The 16253-nt window shown below is 39.5% G+C and overlaps 1 protein-coding gene and 1 pseudogene across 3 annotated transcripts in view; one reads left to right on the top strand and one right to left on the bottom strand.

Annotated features, from left to right (window-relative positions):
• Nucleotides 1-16253, bottom strand: part of PARD3B (par-3 family cell polarity regulator beta) — a 1223953-nt gene that overhangs the window by 1181227 nt on the left and 26473 nt on the right. The window lies entirely within an intron of this gene.
• LOC129400637 (small nucleolar RNA SNORA70) lies at nt 14649-14775 on the top strand (annotated as a pseudogene).

Below are 16253 nucleotides of genomic sequence, written 5' to 3'. Positions count from 1 at the left end.
AAGATGGCTCCAGGATCTGAAATCCAGAAATTCTACCTGCTCCCAACATTACTCCAGCCCTAGAGGTGCTGAGCCACTTCCTGATGTTGCCTCACCACATCCAGTTTGCCTTCTCAACTCTTGCGTCATCTCTGTCAACAATGCCCTGTTTTAAATCCCCTTGTTTGTAAGGCTTGGAATGATTTCTGGACCCAGAGCTGAGAGTTGGGAGATGTTTATTTAATCTTGTCTCTGTTCTTAAAACCATGTGACCTTGGAAAAGTTCAAAATTTCCCAGGCCTCAATTCCCTCATCTATAAAATGAGGACTGAGAGAGCTTTTAAAAACGATCAGTGCTCAGGTTATATCACAAAACAATCAGAGTGTCTTGAGCCAGAACCAGGATCAGCATTTCTAAATAAACACTGGCCAGGTGGTTCCAATGTACAGTACAGCTTGTGATCCAGTCCACCAATAAGCTGGAATGTGTGTTTATGCATTCCTGTGTTTTCTAGACTATTTTAAGATAATAGCATTAGGATAAGAATAGTACATTTTGAGAAATTAACTCAGCTTGTTCTTAGTACTTCTGTATTTTTAACTAGCTAGCTTCATTTATTTCTTTCTTTAAAATGCAATATGTATACATGATCCATGTAATATTATGTACCCATGTCTAAGTATTCAATTATCAAACCAATATCTAGATGCTTAGTCTGGTAGTCATATTATAATTAGCTTGAGGAAGAGGACTGTGATTAATTAGCTCCAAAGAAACTTCGTCAAAGTCTGGTCGCATTTTCAAATCCTATTTTTCCCTTTGGAGTCTCCTACTGCTTCTGCCTTCTACCCGTTTGAAATTCATTCCCCTCTTCTACTCCCTGAAAAGAGGGGATATGCACTTCCCTATGTACAGACCACCCCTGCCTTGTATCGAATTCCATGAACTTATTTCTGCTGCCAGCCTTGTCTCCTTCCACAGGGTTCCCCTCCCTGAACTTCTGGTCTCCCTGGAAGCTTCACCAACCACTCCCAGCACTGCTCACCAATGAGCTCACTGGGAACTAAGGCAAACAGGCCCTTGCCAGCAGGAACAAGTCATGGTGAGAGAAATCTCTCAAAATGCGTATGCCAAGATCTGAAAAAGGATGAATGATGTGATAAGTTTGTATTGCTGCTTTTCATCAGAGAGAAACTTGATCAACACATGAAAAGGAAAGGATATTTTAAAACCACAAATAATGACACTGTGATTCTGACTCAATGGATCTGGGGTGAGCCAGGAAACTCTTTAATAAATATTCCCACAGTATTCTCATGCAGGTGTTCCTCAGACCACACATTAAGAATCATGTCACCGGTATAGTTTTCTGGTGTCTTCAGTCAAGCATATGAAATATGCATGGTCACTCAGATACTACTGTTCAACATTTCTCCCAGCTGTCTAAAAGTATCCTTTCATAACTAATCAGATACCAGTAGGGACAAGACCAGCTGAGAGAATGGAGAGTAGGAGCTATGTAGGTGGGGAAGATTTCCCATAATCCAAAGCTGGTTCAAGCTCTCAAGTCCACAAATTAATATTCCTATGCTACCCATCCTTTTGAAAAGAAACTTCCGTGGCTGTGTGTTGCCTCCTGGTCTTAGGAGCTTTAGAACATCCAAGAATTATATGCAAGTAAAATAAAATGTACACCATATATTTCACTTCAACTTGTAAAATGGCCCAGAGTATACCATCGCAAAATATCCTGCTTTGACCTATTGATTATTTTTCAGTTAAAGATACTCAAAAAACACCAAGTTCAAGGGCCTTCTCTTTTATTCCTAAAAACAGGAGGTAAAACATTCATGTCAAAGGTGCTTTCACTACAATGGTAGATAAAAAAGACTAGAGATGAGGAATGGAGTCATAGAAAAATCTCTACACACAAACCTTAATAAACTGAACCTCATCTTCCTAGTAATTTCTCTACAATTTACTGCCTGCAGTTCAAGCACAGTTGTCTTATTGATTCTTCACAAACATAAAATTTCTTTGTTTAAAAGGTATAAAAGCTTTTTGCTGTAGGTACTCCTTTGGATTCTTCATGTTCCTGCAAGGGCTCCCAGACACACAGAAAATTTTAATAAAACACATATATTTTTAAATTAAACCTGTGGCAAGTTGGTTGAATTCTTAGGCCCTATTAAAAGCCCTATGAGAGTAGAGGAGAATTTTTCCTCTCCTGTATCACCCTCCCAAGTTGAAAGATAAAAGAAAAAATAACCTAGACATTCACCTTTCCTTTGAAAAAAATCAATAGACAGCATTAGAGAAAAATCTTATGGTCCTCGGAAGCTCACCTCTCTACAATGTTCACAAGTACAGAAAACCCACCACTAGAGCAAACCAACAGCTGGCAAATAACAAGGAGAACATGAATTTATGAACAGAACACTTCCCTTTGAAATCACTAATGAGTAGAGCAAGGGAAAACCTTAGAAGGTCTTTAGTTATGTGGGGCATGTGTTTGTGCAACCTGTGCAGAGCTCTACAAGTTATGGGAGGCGCCCATACCTGCGGGACATTTGAGGTGAGTCAGAGCTGCAAGCTATCACCACCGCATCCTCAGAAGAGAAAACCGAAGTGAGAGAAGGCAAAGTTCAGCAAGCTCATTCTATGTGCCCTTGGAACTCTCAATAACTCTACACAACACGTATTATTACACGCACTTACAAATGGGAAAGAGTTTCAGAGGGCTTAAATACCTCAATTCAAAATCACAGGGTCAGAAAGTAGCAGAGTAGGACTTGAACTTGAGTAAAAAAAATTTCAAGTTAGTTCTGTCAAGACCAGAGAGCCTGGATTCAAGTCAGATCCCCATTTAATAAACTATACAGGAACCTCTTGGAATCTGTTTCTACATCCTTAGAATGGAAATAGTAACATTCCCATTCTAAATTTTTTTTTTTTCATTTGTGGGTATGGAGGGTTAAATTCAGAGAAGCCCTTGGACAGTGCCTGAGGAGATAGTAAATATTCAAAACATGGACTTCAAATCCCAGAGCCCCTATCTCCTTCCCTCCCCTTACCTAGCGCCTGTTTTCTACCTTTTCTGCCATAGTTCATTTTCTTTACCATTTTACCTTTCTCTGGTCTGGAGTGATAGCACAGTGGGTAGAGCTTTTGCCTTGCACGTGGCCGACCCGGGTTCAATTGCTCCATCCCTCCAGGAGAGCCTGGCAAGCTACCGAGAGTATCCCACCTGCACAGCAGAGCCTGGCAAGCTACCGAGAGTATCCCATCTGCACAGCAGAGCCTGGCAAGCTACCCGCGGCATATTTGATATGCCAAAAAAAGTAACACAAAGTCTCACAATGAAGACATTACTGGTGCCCGCTCGAGCAAATCAATGAGCAAGGAAGGACAGTGCTACAGTGCTTTGCCTTTCTCTAGTGATGTTTTTGCTTAAAAAGAAGAAAAAAGAAAAAAACTTCCTGTAACCATTGAAGTTCAACAATTTAGCTATATAGTAATTACAAAGCATTTATCAATATATAACAAGAACGCAGCAAGGCTTTAATGACAGTGTAATAAAAGGTTAAAGAAGTTAAGAAAATAGAAGAACATTACTTAGATACAAGTCGACATCTGAACTCTCTGTAAGGAGACAAGGACCTGAGAAAGAGCAGGACAGCATCACAGCAGAGTCCACATTCTTTCAGGAGCACAGAGAGCAGAAGGCAGTTCTCAGTTACTCCAACGCTGTTCCCTAATTATATTAATTAGGTAAAACTAGATTCGACTCCTTCAGTATAAAATGTTTATAGTCACTCGCTTTACAAAGTCTACTAGAATACTACAATTGGATTACATTTTATTAGAACTAGGGATTCAGAACGCTAGCTTTCAATATGATATTTAATAAGGAAAATATGGCTTTTAAAGCAGAATAACTACTTCTCTTGAATTCAAAATTCTTCCAATAAAAATGACACCCACTTTCAATGAGCACTGCAATGTGAAAAACACTTCTAACAAAAGATATTTTTGCTTCAGGATTTATCATTTCTATTCCTGACTCCTGGCCAAGGAAGGAATTCATTCTGTGCATCACACAAACTGTTATTACAGGGTTTGACAAGATCACACCCTCTCTTACAGAGCCCTATTCATACCCCAGAAACCATGATCCTACCACATTCTGTGCGTTAACAGGGTCAGGTGTGAATAATACCTACAGAGTATATTTCTAAGAAAACTTGTGCTTTAAAATGACAGCTAGGAAGTACAAATGTACAACTTAACCCACACTTTAATTCTGATGTGATGCCCAACATGATAAAAGATTCCTTCACCAGAAGCCAGAGTGATAGTGTAGAGTATAGAGAATAGGGTGTCTGCCTTGCACGCCCCAGGCTTGATTTCTGACACCACATATGGTCCTCCAAGCCCTGCCAGGAATGATCCCAAAGCACAGAGCCAGGTCTAAGCCCTGAGCACTGCTGACTGTGGTACAAAAAAAAAAAAAGAAAGAAAAAGAAAATATTCTGGGCTGGAGCAATAGCACAGCAGGTAGGGCATTTGCCTTGCAGGAGGCCAAACCAGGTTCGATTCCCAGCATCCCATATGATCCCCTGAGCACCGCCAGGAGTAATTCCTGAGTGTAGAGCCAGGAGTAACCCCTGTGCATCGCCAGGTGTGACCCAAAAAGCAAAAAAAAAAAAAAAAAAAAAAAAAAATTCCTTCATCAGAGTAATTTGTTTATGATTGCTATACATTTTTCAACATATAACTTCAAATATCCCACATCTAATTTCTGTGACAAGTGAGTAAGATTGGCTAGGGTCCAATGCAGGAAAAGAAAGGGGGGTCCCGAGAGAGAGAGCACAACGGGTAAGTACTTGCCTTGCACACAGCTGAAGCAAGAAATCTAGAGTGGAGCAATTGCAGAGAATCTGGAATTAGCAATATTTTGAACTATTCAGATAACTCACTCTAGACTTGAAGGGAAGAGTGTCAGTCTAGGACAGAAGGTAAGACATAATTTAGAACACTCCCTCGAACTAAGTAAAGCCTTTCTTCTGTACCTTCCCATCTAGTAGGGCTCCGTATTCTAGGGGCTCATACACATTATATTTTAACCTTCCATTTTTACACCTACCACTGTACTTAATGGTTTTCATGTCTGTACTCCTCCCCTCCACCCCGCCACACACACCAAGTGCAGACTATGAACCTCTTCAGGTCAAGGACTTGTTTTCCACAAACATTTCTGGAACGAACCCAAAAAGAAAGAATTGAATCCTCTTTGCTTCTATAGGTTAAACTGGGCACATCTCTTAACAAACATACTCTTGGGAGTAGCTGTCACTAGAGTAAACACAAAGGAGTATAAAGAACTTGTGCATGCCGTGTTGTCAACATGTTACTTTCCTAACCAAATCCTGGCCTGCCTTTCATTGTCCTGAAGGTGGAACCAGGGGAGACAGACAAATGCACAGTGATCTTAACTCTTAACTCAAGCCAGAGAAGATTTCTCTTCCTTTATTCTCTCTCATCCCCACATCAGAGCCCACTACTGTGGGCAGGGGGAAAGAATGAACTGATTGTTACATTCTTAGAGCCAATCTAAAAAACCGAGAGTTCAGATTGACTTGACCTGGATTTACAGGAAAGCTCTGTGGCAATAATTTGCATTTGTTTAGTCTAAACTGCACTTCACACTTAACTGCCCAAATTAATCACTTTGACTAATTCAACTCAATGCTAATTCAACTTCTCCAATTTTTCAAACCACATTTCCAAGAATTCCTGTGGGGCCAAGTAAAACAGCCAGTTTCCTTAAACTAAGCCCCGCCTTACTCTTCTTTAACAGCCTAGAAAGCTGTGTCAAATGCTTTTCCTCGAGACCCATATTCATCTTGCAACTCACAGCTCTGTTCACATAGACCAGAGGAGGCTGACCCTAAGGGGACTGCCCAGAAGAGCCCTGTGACCACAGGCAGGACACTGAGTTTTGTTACATCCCAATGTTCCAAACTAAAGGAGCGATGTAAAAACTCTAAAAAAACAAATTGCTGTGGGCATTCGATGAGTTCACCACTGAGCCTCCGGCCTAGTGCCTCTACAGTCTTCAGTAAATGGCAGCCATGCCTATGACTGCTGGTATGCTGCCACTGCTGCCATGGATGGTGACAGTGATGGTGATGGCCATGTGGCAGTGATAGGAAATTCCCTTCATTTCCCTTACCCCAGCCTGCCTTAAGAAATCCAGCTTTCGCCTAGTTATCCTACTGGGATACTTTGATACCTGGAGCACACCTAAAATTTATCTGATAATAGGATCCAGTTTACAGGCCACTGCTTACACTATATCCCAGTTCCTCTGTACATAGTGAACATTTATCTCCTCAGGGCTCCTATAATTTGGAGTCTGGAGCTTTATTATAATATGGTTTTCTGTCTTGTTACCTTAATTACATCTTGCCATATTACAATTCTCCCAGGGAATAAGTATCTCAAAAGTTCCTCTACATAGGTGTATAAACTGAGTTTTCAAACGTGAGCCATGTAAAAGTCCATGAAGAGTGAGCCAAGAGGACAAAACTGACTTCAATTACTTAGGGGCAAAGACTAGACTTCAAAGACACACTGGATTTTTTATGACCTGTTGAGTCCTTAAAGATTCACTGAAAATGAGGATGATAAATCAAGCACCCAAATATTACATCAGTATAATAAACTAGTTTACATCTTTCTCATGAGACAAGAATTACTCATGCTCCTGCCTCTCCAGTAAGTACATTACCTGTTGTGTTCTGAATTCTGGCAAAAGCCTTCTTTTATGAAGTCACTCTTATACACCACAGGGGAAAAAAATCATATACAAAAGAAGTGTTCATCACATAGCTGTCCAGACACAAACACTTCAGATCATACTTCACGCTCAGCTATATGAAAAGATTTAAAAATTTCATACTCCCACATTCCAGAAAGCTCTTTAACCTGGCATTTGTGATCATGAATCCACTCAAGAACAGTTCTGAAATAAAGTGAATAGAACTATAGACAATAACCATCAATGACAAAACTCCCCCGATACAAATTTGGCATCAGTTCTAGTCCTTTTCTTAATACTCTTTATTTTTTTAATCAACAAGTCATGTGTTTTAAAACAAATGAAATTGATCTCTCGGAGCAAAAAAACAAAACAAAAATATTTGAAACTATGATCTCAAGGTTGACAGTGATGATGTTTTGGGCTCCTGCCCTTTGCAATTTTAGGTGTGTAAGCAGCAACTCTGGTCTCAATATAGAAATGTTAATAACACCCTTTCAGTAGCTGTTACAACCAAAACCATCTTCAGATATTACATAATGTTCCTGAAGTGGGGTGGAGGTGGGGATCAACATTAGATGAGAAGCTCTCAATTAAGGGTAGAAACTTTGTCACTCTGACAATCATCATTTAAAATATACCTTTAAAATTAGAGGTCCCATAGGTCTGAAGACAACAAAGTTGAAGCAGAAACCCTTGATTCAAATCTTCAACCTACTCATCGAGAATCAACCCTTGGTTCAGATCTCCAACCTACTCAAGAATCAATCCTTGGTTCAGATCTCCAACCCACTCGAGAACCACTGGGCAGTCCTGAGTTGAGACCTACTCTTGGAAGCTGGCACTACCACTTGGCTCTCTGCAATGGTGCTTCATGAAACTGCAGTAAACATAGAATATGTCAACAATGCAAAAGGTTTTAAAACATGTCTGGCAAGCATCAAATCATAGTTCTCACAAAGTCATTTCCCTCAGCCTTTCTATGTCTCGGTTTCCTTATCTGTGGACAAGAGAAGTAAAATATGAACTAACTTGTCTTTTGCAAAACTAAATAAAATAATGCAGCAAATCACTTGTGTGGCATCTGGCACATAGTATTAACATGCTCGCTCTCTCCTGTATTTTAAAAATAAATAAAGTACTTTTACTTAGATAACACATATAACAACATAATAAATCTACAAATTTTGCTTATCCTACCCCACAAAAAGGAAGGTACACCCTAAATAATAAAAGGTTAAAGATTACATATATATAGTGTCAAGTTTCATTTTAAATTGTTAACATCATTTTAATATGAAGGCTGTAACTCAGCACAAGAGAAAAAAACATTCATAAAAATTCTCTTGGCACAGTTTAATTTGTGGGTGTATATTTTTATTGCTACTATTCATGAACAATGACCTGAGCCCAATCATAACTGTGGCCCAAGTAAGCCATAAAGGAAAATAGACATTACCTTACATATGATGCAAACAACTTCCACTACTAAGGAAACCAAATATGTGTGTATGGAATGAAACTAGATATTTATATGGTAGGAAAGAAGCATTAGTGATTTCATTACATAAAATAACCATGCATGTACATGCATGTACATACATGCAAAGAACAACTGCCTGACAGTATCAGCTTCACATATACACAAGTAATAGTTATTATTTTAAAAATAAATGTGCAGCAGTACATAGTTCTTTATGGTTTATAGAACTGATGCTACCATATGAACTGCAAGTAAACCATAAATTCACACAGTGATTCCCATTCTCCTCATCTCCCTTTCCTTAGATCACAAAGAAATGCATTCAAACATACATCATGCCCCAGGGAACCTATGTGGAACTTTAGATGTAACAAAAATTAAGGTAGTGCGGCCTTCAAAGCTAGCAGGATACCAGCAGCTGGTAGGAGGCAAGTCTCTACCAATCATTCTTCTCAGGGTGCCTCAAGCTATTCTGTAACTTTGAAGAGTCAAATCTTTAAGTCAAATAATTCAAAATCAGACCAAAGCCTAGATGTTGTCAGGAACAAAGCTATTAATTGCAAAGTTCTAATTGCTACTTCTGGGACATAAAAATAAGAGATTGGAAGGTAATGGAGTTCCCAGAATGAAAGGCAAATGTTATCATCTGAAATCCTAAAGATGGACATGACTGCCCTTCTATAGTGACACATGACAAATGAATGATTCAAATGTGATCAGCTGAGCCTAACAAATGGAAGAGCTGCCAGGGCACTTATCTTGCATGTGAACAACCCAGGTACAATCCCCAGCAATAGATATGGGCCCCTGAGCTGCACCAGGAGAGATCCCTCTCACAGAGCCAGAAGAAAGCCCTGGATACACCATGAAGGATAGTCTAAAACCACTGACACTGTCACTGTTATTCCCTTTGTTCGTTGATTTACTCAAGCGGGCACCAGTAACGTCTCTATTCCTCCCAGCCCTGAGATTTTAGCTGCCTCTCCTTACTCGTCTTTCCCAATGATTAGAGGCTCTTCCAGAGTCAGGGTAATGAGACCTATCATTACTGTTTTTGCCATATCAAATACGCCATGGGTCCAAAACCAAAAAAGAGAAAAAAATGTCATCAGCTTTTTTAATGTCAGAGGGTTTCAGAGGGCCATCAAACTACATTTCTCTTTGAACTGGAAAAAAAAAAGACACCACATATCCCAAAGTATTTACACAGTTTTATGTTTCTTACAATGTAATTTAGGCTTTCATGGGAATAGTTTAAGTCTATGGTTGGAAACAAAATGCAATAAATATTTTAAGGGCTTAGTACAATTCTTTACTGTTATCCAAGAACAATTTCTTTAGAAAGACAGCATTGGAGATAAACAGCAATGTGTAACCATTCTTCATTTGCTTTCAGAAATTATGCATGCCCACCAAAAGTAAAATTTTATAGAAAAATCACTCATATTACTGTAGTGATTATATTTGGTTGAAAAATAAGAATCAAAATCGAGTTCTTTGAAATTGTTAGGTGAGTTTTTTTATAGCTAATGACAGTCAAAAAGAACATCAACAAATACATCATAATTAAACCATTGAACAGTCATCTAGAAAGTAGAGAATTTGAGTTCAAAGGGACTGTGCACTCAATTGAAAAAAATAAAAGAAAAAAACAAAGAATAAAACTTAATAAAAGGTGGGGCTGGTGTGATAGCACAGTGGATAGGGCATTTGCCCTGCATGCAGCTGACCCGGGTTCAATCCCCGGCATTCTATATGGTCCCCCAAGCACCTCCAGGAGTAATTCCTGAGTACAGAGCTAGAAGTAATCCCTGAGCATCGCTGGTGTAACCCAAAAAGCAAACACAAAACAAAACAAAACAAAAACCTTAGTAAAAGGTCCCAACTTATTTATTCATCATTTATCTAGTGGACAAATCTCTGGGTAGAAACTAGGGCTGATTTCTGCGGCTGGACCTACTCAAAATTTATTTGAGAAATATGAACATGTACTCCAGACACACTTTGGCTATTAGTGTTTATCCAGCACTCTCTAAGCAATGTAGGAACATTAACTCATTTAGTTCTCCAGAGCAAGCCTAAATGCCCACTTTACAGAGGAGGAAACTGGGGCATAGTGACCACTAATTGCCAGAGATCATATAATCAGCACAAAACAGAGCTTGTATTTGAACCTATGTAATCTTGCTCCAGAGTCTACACTAATGATCCATGCTATGAAACAGACTTCTCCATTTATACCTCAAACCTCCTTATAAATGCCTAGAAGCTTCATTTTTTTATGAGTTCTAAGTACCCTCAGAAATGAGATACAGTGAAAGCACCCACTGGAGGGAAGAAAATTTCTTTCAAATGCAGAGATCTAAACTCTAAAATACACATATTTATGCAAAAATATGAAGAAAGTAGAATATAGCTTATGTGTTTCATGAAGAGCTCTGTCATCATTTCCTTTAATAAAAAGAGCATAAAATGGAAATAAAGTTTTAAGAAATGATAGATTATGTATTCCTACTTAACAGTAAACCATTAAAATGAGTAAATCAATTTTGGTGCTGTTGTTTTTATTTTAATTTCAGATTTTTTATTGATTGAAATTCTGTGTTAATACTGTCAATTAGGGTTTTCCACGCACATAGATCCAATACCACAACCATCACCAGTGATACCATGGTTTTTGAACTACTCCAATATGGGAGCTCTCCACAACAGTGAACAAGCAACAATCCTGAGAACCAAAAATCAGCCTTGGATCCACAGACCCACCAAGTGTTAACAGTCATAAAGAAGCTAAGAATAGAGTGCTCTGGTGCACTGTCACTGGCTGACTCATGAGCAAAACATATACTCAACTGGTCAAACACAGAGCACAGACTCTAAAGTATAATGTTCCCAAAGCAGGTGAATCCACACTTTATCTATATATTTAGGGTGAAGGAGCTGGCACAAGAGGTGGTAGCAGCCTCAGATACACCTTGCAAGAGGGATTCTTTCCGTTTGCTTGCTAAAGGAAGGTAGATCTGGGGAGTGAAGGGTTTTTGTTTGTTTCTAGCTTGTTTGTTTCCGAAAAGGGAAAAGTATGCCAAATATGCTGAGGCCCTTTGCTATAGAAAGAGTAAAAAGAGTGGTCAGTCCTAGGCTTAATGGGGGTCAGCAGTGGCAGGATGCAATTGGGGGCTCACTAGAAGCAACAGAACATATAGGAAAGAAGTGGATGCCCAAGAGCAGAGTAGAGAGTGTCTGATGCAGATTCTGACAAGAGAAGAAAAAGTACATGATAACAAAATAAGAGGCACAAGACAAAAAGCTGAAAAACAGTGACCTGCATCTCAGTGTGTTGGCGCCTAAGCAGGCCAACCAGAACAATGAGAAACCAGGAGGCAGTATGATCACCCACAATCAAAATGCCAAGGAACAGAGCAGAGGCTGACACTTGTTAGGTGCTTCTCTCAAACAAAACTCTGCAACAATAGAGAATGTGGACGTGATAGAAGATATAAATTATACAAATACATCTACAAAAATAAAATAGTAAGTGACCAGTTATTCTGCCATGCTTGACAGCTATTCTGGGAGTCAAACATCTCTACAGAATTATTTCTGGTATAAGAAAACAACCTCCATCTCTGAGGCACAGGCATCAGAGGAGATAATGCATTCACACTGGGGCAGTTGAGCATGTCAAAGATGTGAGGTAATCACAGTCACCACCACTGACATCAGTATCACTATCGTGACCAGAAAGCAGCTTACAACCTAATGGGAATAATACCAAGTGTGAAAAACCAGTGTAGACAAGGAAACTATAAGAGGACTGAGACTGCAAAGCATCAAGACCAGGATCAAATTCAGTGTTTCTCACACCTCACTCCAGCATCAAATGTGATGATCCCCAAAAGGGAGGCAAACAAACAATATGGAATGGTTTAGCGAGCAATATTAGGCTGTCCTCGGTCATCCATGGTCTCTATGGATTGACTTAAAGATCCTGAGTCAATAATTTAATACAGCAGAGAAATTTCAAGTGTCTTATATCTAAGAAGATCTAAATTTCCAAAGCAGTGAGCTTCTCTAGATCGTGATGGGTCACAGGTGATGTGCACCAACAAATAGGGTCACAGCGTCCTACAATAGGAAGGAACATATCTTTATTGTATCTCCAGTGACTGACAGTCAATAAATAATGATTATATAAATAATAAACTTAATGACTATTGTAAGATGACATTGCTCTGTCCTTTCCCCGCTTGCCACAAGGAGCTTAGGTTCATCCTGGTCACACTCATTAAGGTGCCCCCAGTCACTCCCATTTCTTTGTTTATCTGTAACTACTTCTCTATGCTTTCTTCCCCAAACAGTTAATCAGCTTTTCCCCTAATCTGACTCTGCTAATTTGTAAGGTCATACCTTCCTAGGACACTGAACTTATATTATAAATTAGTATTGCCTTTCTCCTCTCCTTATGCCTTTTGAATAATTTACTTTAAAGCAATGTCCATTTTATATAGACACAAAAAGACAATATTATGCTTTTGTAACTTAGGACTTAATTGGCTTCAGATATTATTCATTCCCAGGCATCTGCTTTCTCCACTTAAGCCTCAGTTGCCCTCAGTTCCTAGCACCCCAAAAACAGGGTCCCGATGAGGGACGGGATGGATCCAGGGCAAGCGGTGAGTTATGTGCTACCATGGCATCGAGATGGGCCTGGCCAAAGTGCCTAATTCTTAACTGTAAATTAAGAGCCTGATCATGGACAAATGCTGTCATGATCCAAAAGTAATGACGAGACTAGGACCCTGCTAGGGATAGGAAAGACTAATCTGGCCTGAGCACTGTAGTCTGAGATTGAGATGGCCCCAGGAGAGCAATTCTATAAGCTTAATGCATTTCTTTTTGTGTCCATACAAAATAATTAATATTATGAATGCTTATATGTTTGCTGGATGAGGAGAGGAGAAACACACCCATGGGACTCTGCCCTTGGGTGGATCCTCCTGCTGAAAGAGGAGGATCCTAGGAGAAGCATCCCTCAAGGGAAAGGAACCTTACCCCTTTGATTGTGACCACACCTATGTGTAAGCCCCAACCCCCTCACACTGGGGGGATTTAACTAGGCTGGAAGAGTGGGTTCGGGGGCAAGATCCAGAGAAAGATCCAGAGCTGGGAGAGAAGCAGAGAGAGAGAATGAAATAAACTGATCGAGCAACCAGTTTGGCCCTTCTTCTTTCCGTCGCCTGTCCTTGACCAACAGTCACACACAGCGGTTCCAGAGCACCGAACATGGATGGTGAGAAAGAGCGGCCCAGAGAGCCCGTGAGTGCACACGCCCCTCAGCGTCCCTTAGTTTTTTACAGTCTATGTCTGTTATTTTATATTTATGTATAAAAGGTAAGCAGCTGTTTGGACATCTTCTAGAAATTTTCTTCAAAGAGAAAATGAAGTCATTTTCAGAAAAAAATATTTTGTGTGTTTATAGAAGTATTTCTCATAAAGCAATCAGATATGTGAAAAAGGGGGCTAATAGACAAGTCTTTGTTTTAAAAATGTAAGCCAAATAGTCCCATTCCTCTATCCACAGGGCAGATTCATTCTTATGAATAGTAAATTCCCCAGACAGAATGTTAGGGAAAAGTAGGGACATAGACAGCTGAATAGAAGTCATCTTCCCTCAACAATGAGGACCCTTCAAATTTGTATTTTTCCTCCCCCCTTTCCCTAACATTCTCTGCTACTCTGCTTATCATCACACAATATATCATCATCTTCCTCTTCTTCCTTCAACCTTCATTTTTGATCTTCTCAACTGTGTCTCTTATAAAAATCCATATGTAAATATAAGTACTCCATATTGTAAAATGCACGGAAAGCTCTCATCTCAAAATTCTTTCTAATCAAGAACAGTATCCTTTTCCTTCTGGTCCCCAAACTGACAAAGCACATTATCCTCTACTTAGTCAACCATTGTTCTGAACTCTTGACTTTACCTTTTCTGTCCGCATACCTTTCCCAATTGTCAGGAATTGTTCTGCATTACTGAGGTTACTCAAACACTGATATTTAGAAAGTATTACTTTCCCCATCAGTGTAGAGAAAAGACGATGTTGAACAATCACCAAGTCCTAGCAATTTTTCTACAGTAGCACACTGGGAAGACATTTCTCAGTCTCAGATTAATCTCTCAGCCATACCTACATAGCCATCGAAAAGAGTAATTACAAATATATTTAATTCTGGATAGTAATAAAAATTATGTGCATAAATTTTATTTATTCCTTTAAATTTCTGAATTTACAATTTGACCTGAATTTTTATGCTTATGCTCCCATACTTTTAAAATATATTTTAACTTAAAAAATAGCCAGGAGCCAATCTTGCTCTATGCTCCCTGGGACCTAGTGTGCAGTGGCTGCAGACAGCAAGTAGCCTTCTCTGGCGTGTATACAGACTGTGGCTCCTGGGCTGTAATATGGGACCTTAGAGACAGTCCTATGTTATTGACAATCTTATCTACTTTCATGCTGGACCCAATCTTAGGCTTCAAACAGGTATGCAGGGGGCCTTTGGGAAGCCTCAGGGCAGGATGGTCAGGGTCCACCAATGGCCAACTCATCATGTTCATCCACACCAAACTGCAGAATGAAGAACATATGATTGAGGCTCTGTGCTGAGCCAGGCTCAAGTTTCTTGGTCTCTAGAAGATCCTTATCTCCAAGAATTGGGGCTTCGTCGAGTTTACTGAGAAAGAATTTGAAGACATGACAGCTAAGAAGCAATAGTTTATCACAGATGGCTGTGGGGTCAAATACATCCCTAACCATGGGCTCTGGACAAATGGTGGGCACTTAAATGCTTAAAGCCTCGGAGATTCCCCCTCCAGTCCCTGCTCCCCACCGGAGCCCTCAACCACCCCATCCTCCCTATCACAATAAGTCCTACTTCTTAACTAACTTAAATGAATAAATAGGACCAGGGAGACTGTTCAGGTGGTAAAGCACATGCATAACATGTGTGACCCCAGCACTGCATGTTCCACTGCACAGCACTATCGAGGTGGCCTTGGTATTCCCCATGTACTGACAGGTCTCACCGTTACCAGGAGTGGCCCCTATAAAAATATGCATAGTGCTATTCAATAATTTATGATGTACTAAAACAATAAGCAAACAGCATTTTTCTTTCAAGGAGATTACTAATTAGAGATATGCATTATATATTTATCAGAAAAAATAATTTACCAAATATATTAGAAATGCAAACAAATCAAGGGCTTAACCATGCTTAAGGGAAAAGGGAAACTATTATGAGAGAATAAAGACTCAGAAATTATTCAGAAATATACACTATTAATTGAAAATGAGTCACCCATTCATCATACTTCATCATAACGGGCCTCTATAACACCACTTCTTGGCAACACGCAGAAGTAAATAATTAGAAGTGTCTGCTTGAAAGTAGTAAGTTAGACACTTAAAAACATTTTTATGATAAAGAGGTGTCAAAAATAAGCTATTTGATGTCTGAGTTGTTGAGAGGTCAAGGGCCTTGCCTAATATTTCAGAGCTGGTTTATATTCACGAAAGAACTGTGTAATCCCCCAGTCACCAGTATTTCTCCCCAAAATCCTCCATGTATCTATTTGACTTTCTTCACCAACCTAAGTTATTGGATTTTCTACTCTAAACATTGCCTGTAGTGGTAGAAATAAGGTATGTGGAAATCAGAGCTAATACCAACAGGATTTACATGTTGCAGTTATAACAACTACTGTTTGATCTTCAGCTTTTTCCACTTCCAGTCCACCCTGTACACTAGGCCCTGGTCAATCGACCTAAAGGACCACTTTTAACTGCCATTATAACTGCCCACCTTTGCCATTAGAATAAGATTCTCACCTCAAATATTCTTGAGAGTTACCCAAATCAAAATGTTCTCAATTGCCTGTCCTTTATTCTGACCAGAAAAGA

The sequence above is a fragment of the Sorex araneus genome, chromosome X, assembly GCF_027595985.1.
Source record: "Sorex araneus isolate mSorAra2 chromosome X, mSorAra2.pri, whole genome shotgun sequence".
Taxonomy (NCBI): domain Eukaryota; kingdom Metazoa; phylum Chordata; class Mammalia; order Eulipotyphla; family Soricidae; genus Sorex; species Sorex araneus.
Note: the sequence above shows the minus strand (reverse complement) of the source record. Positions and strands in the feature narration are given on the sequence as shown.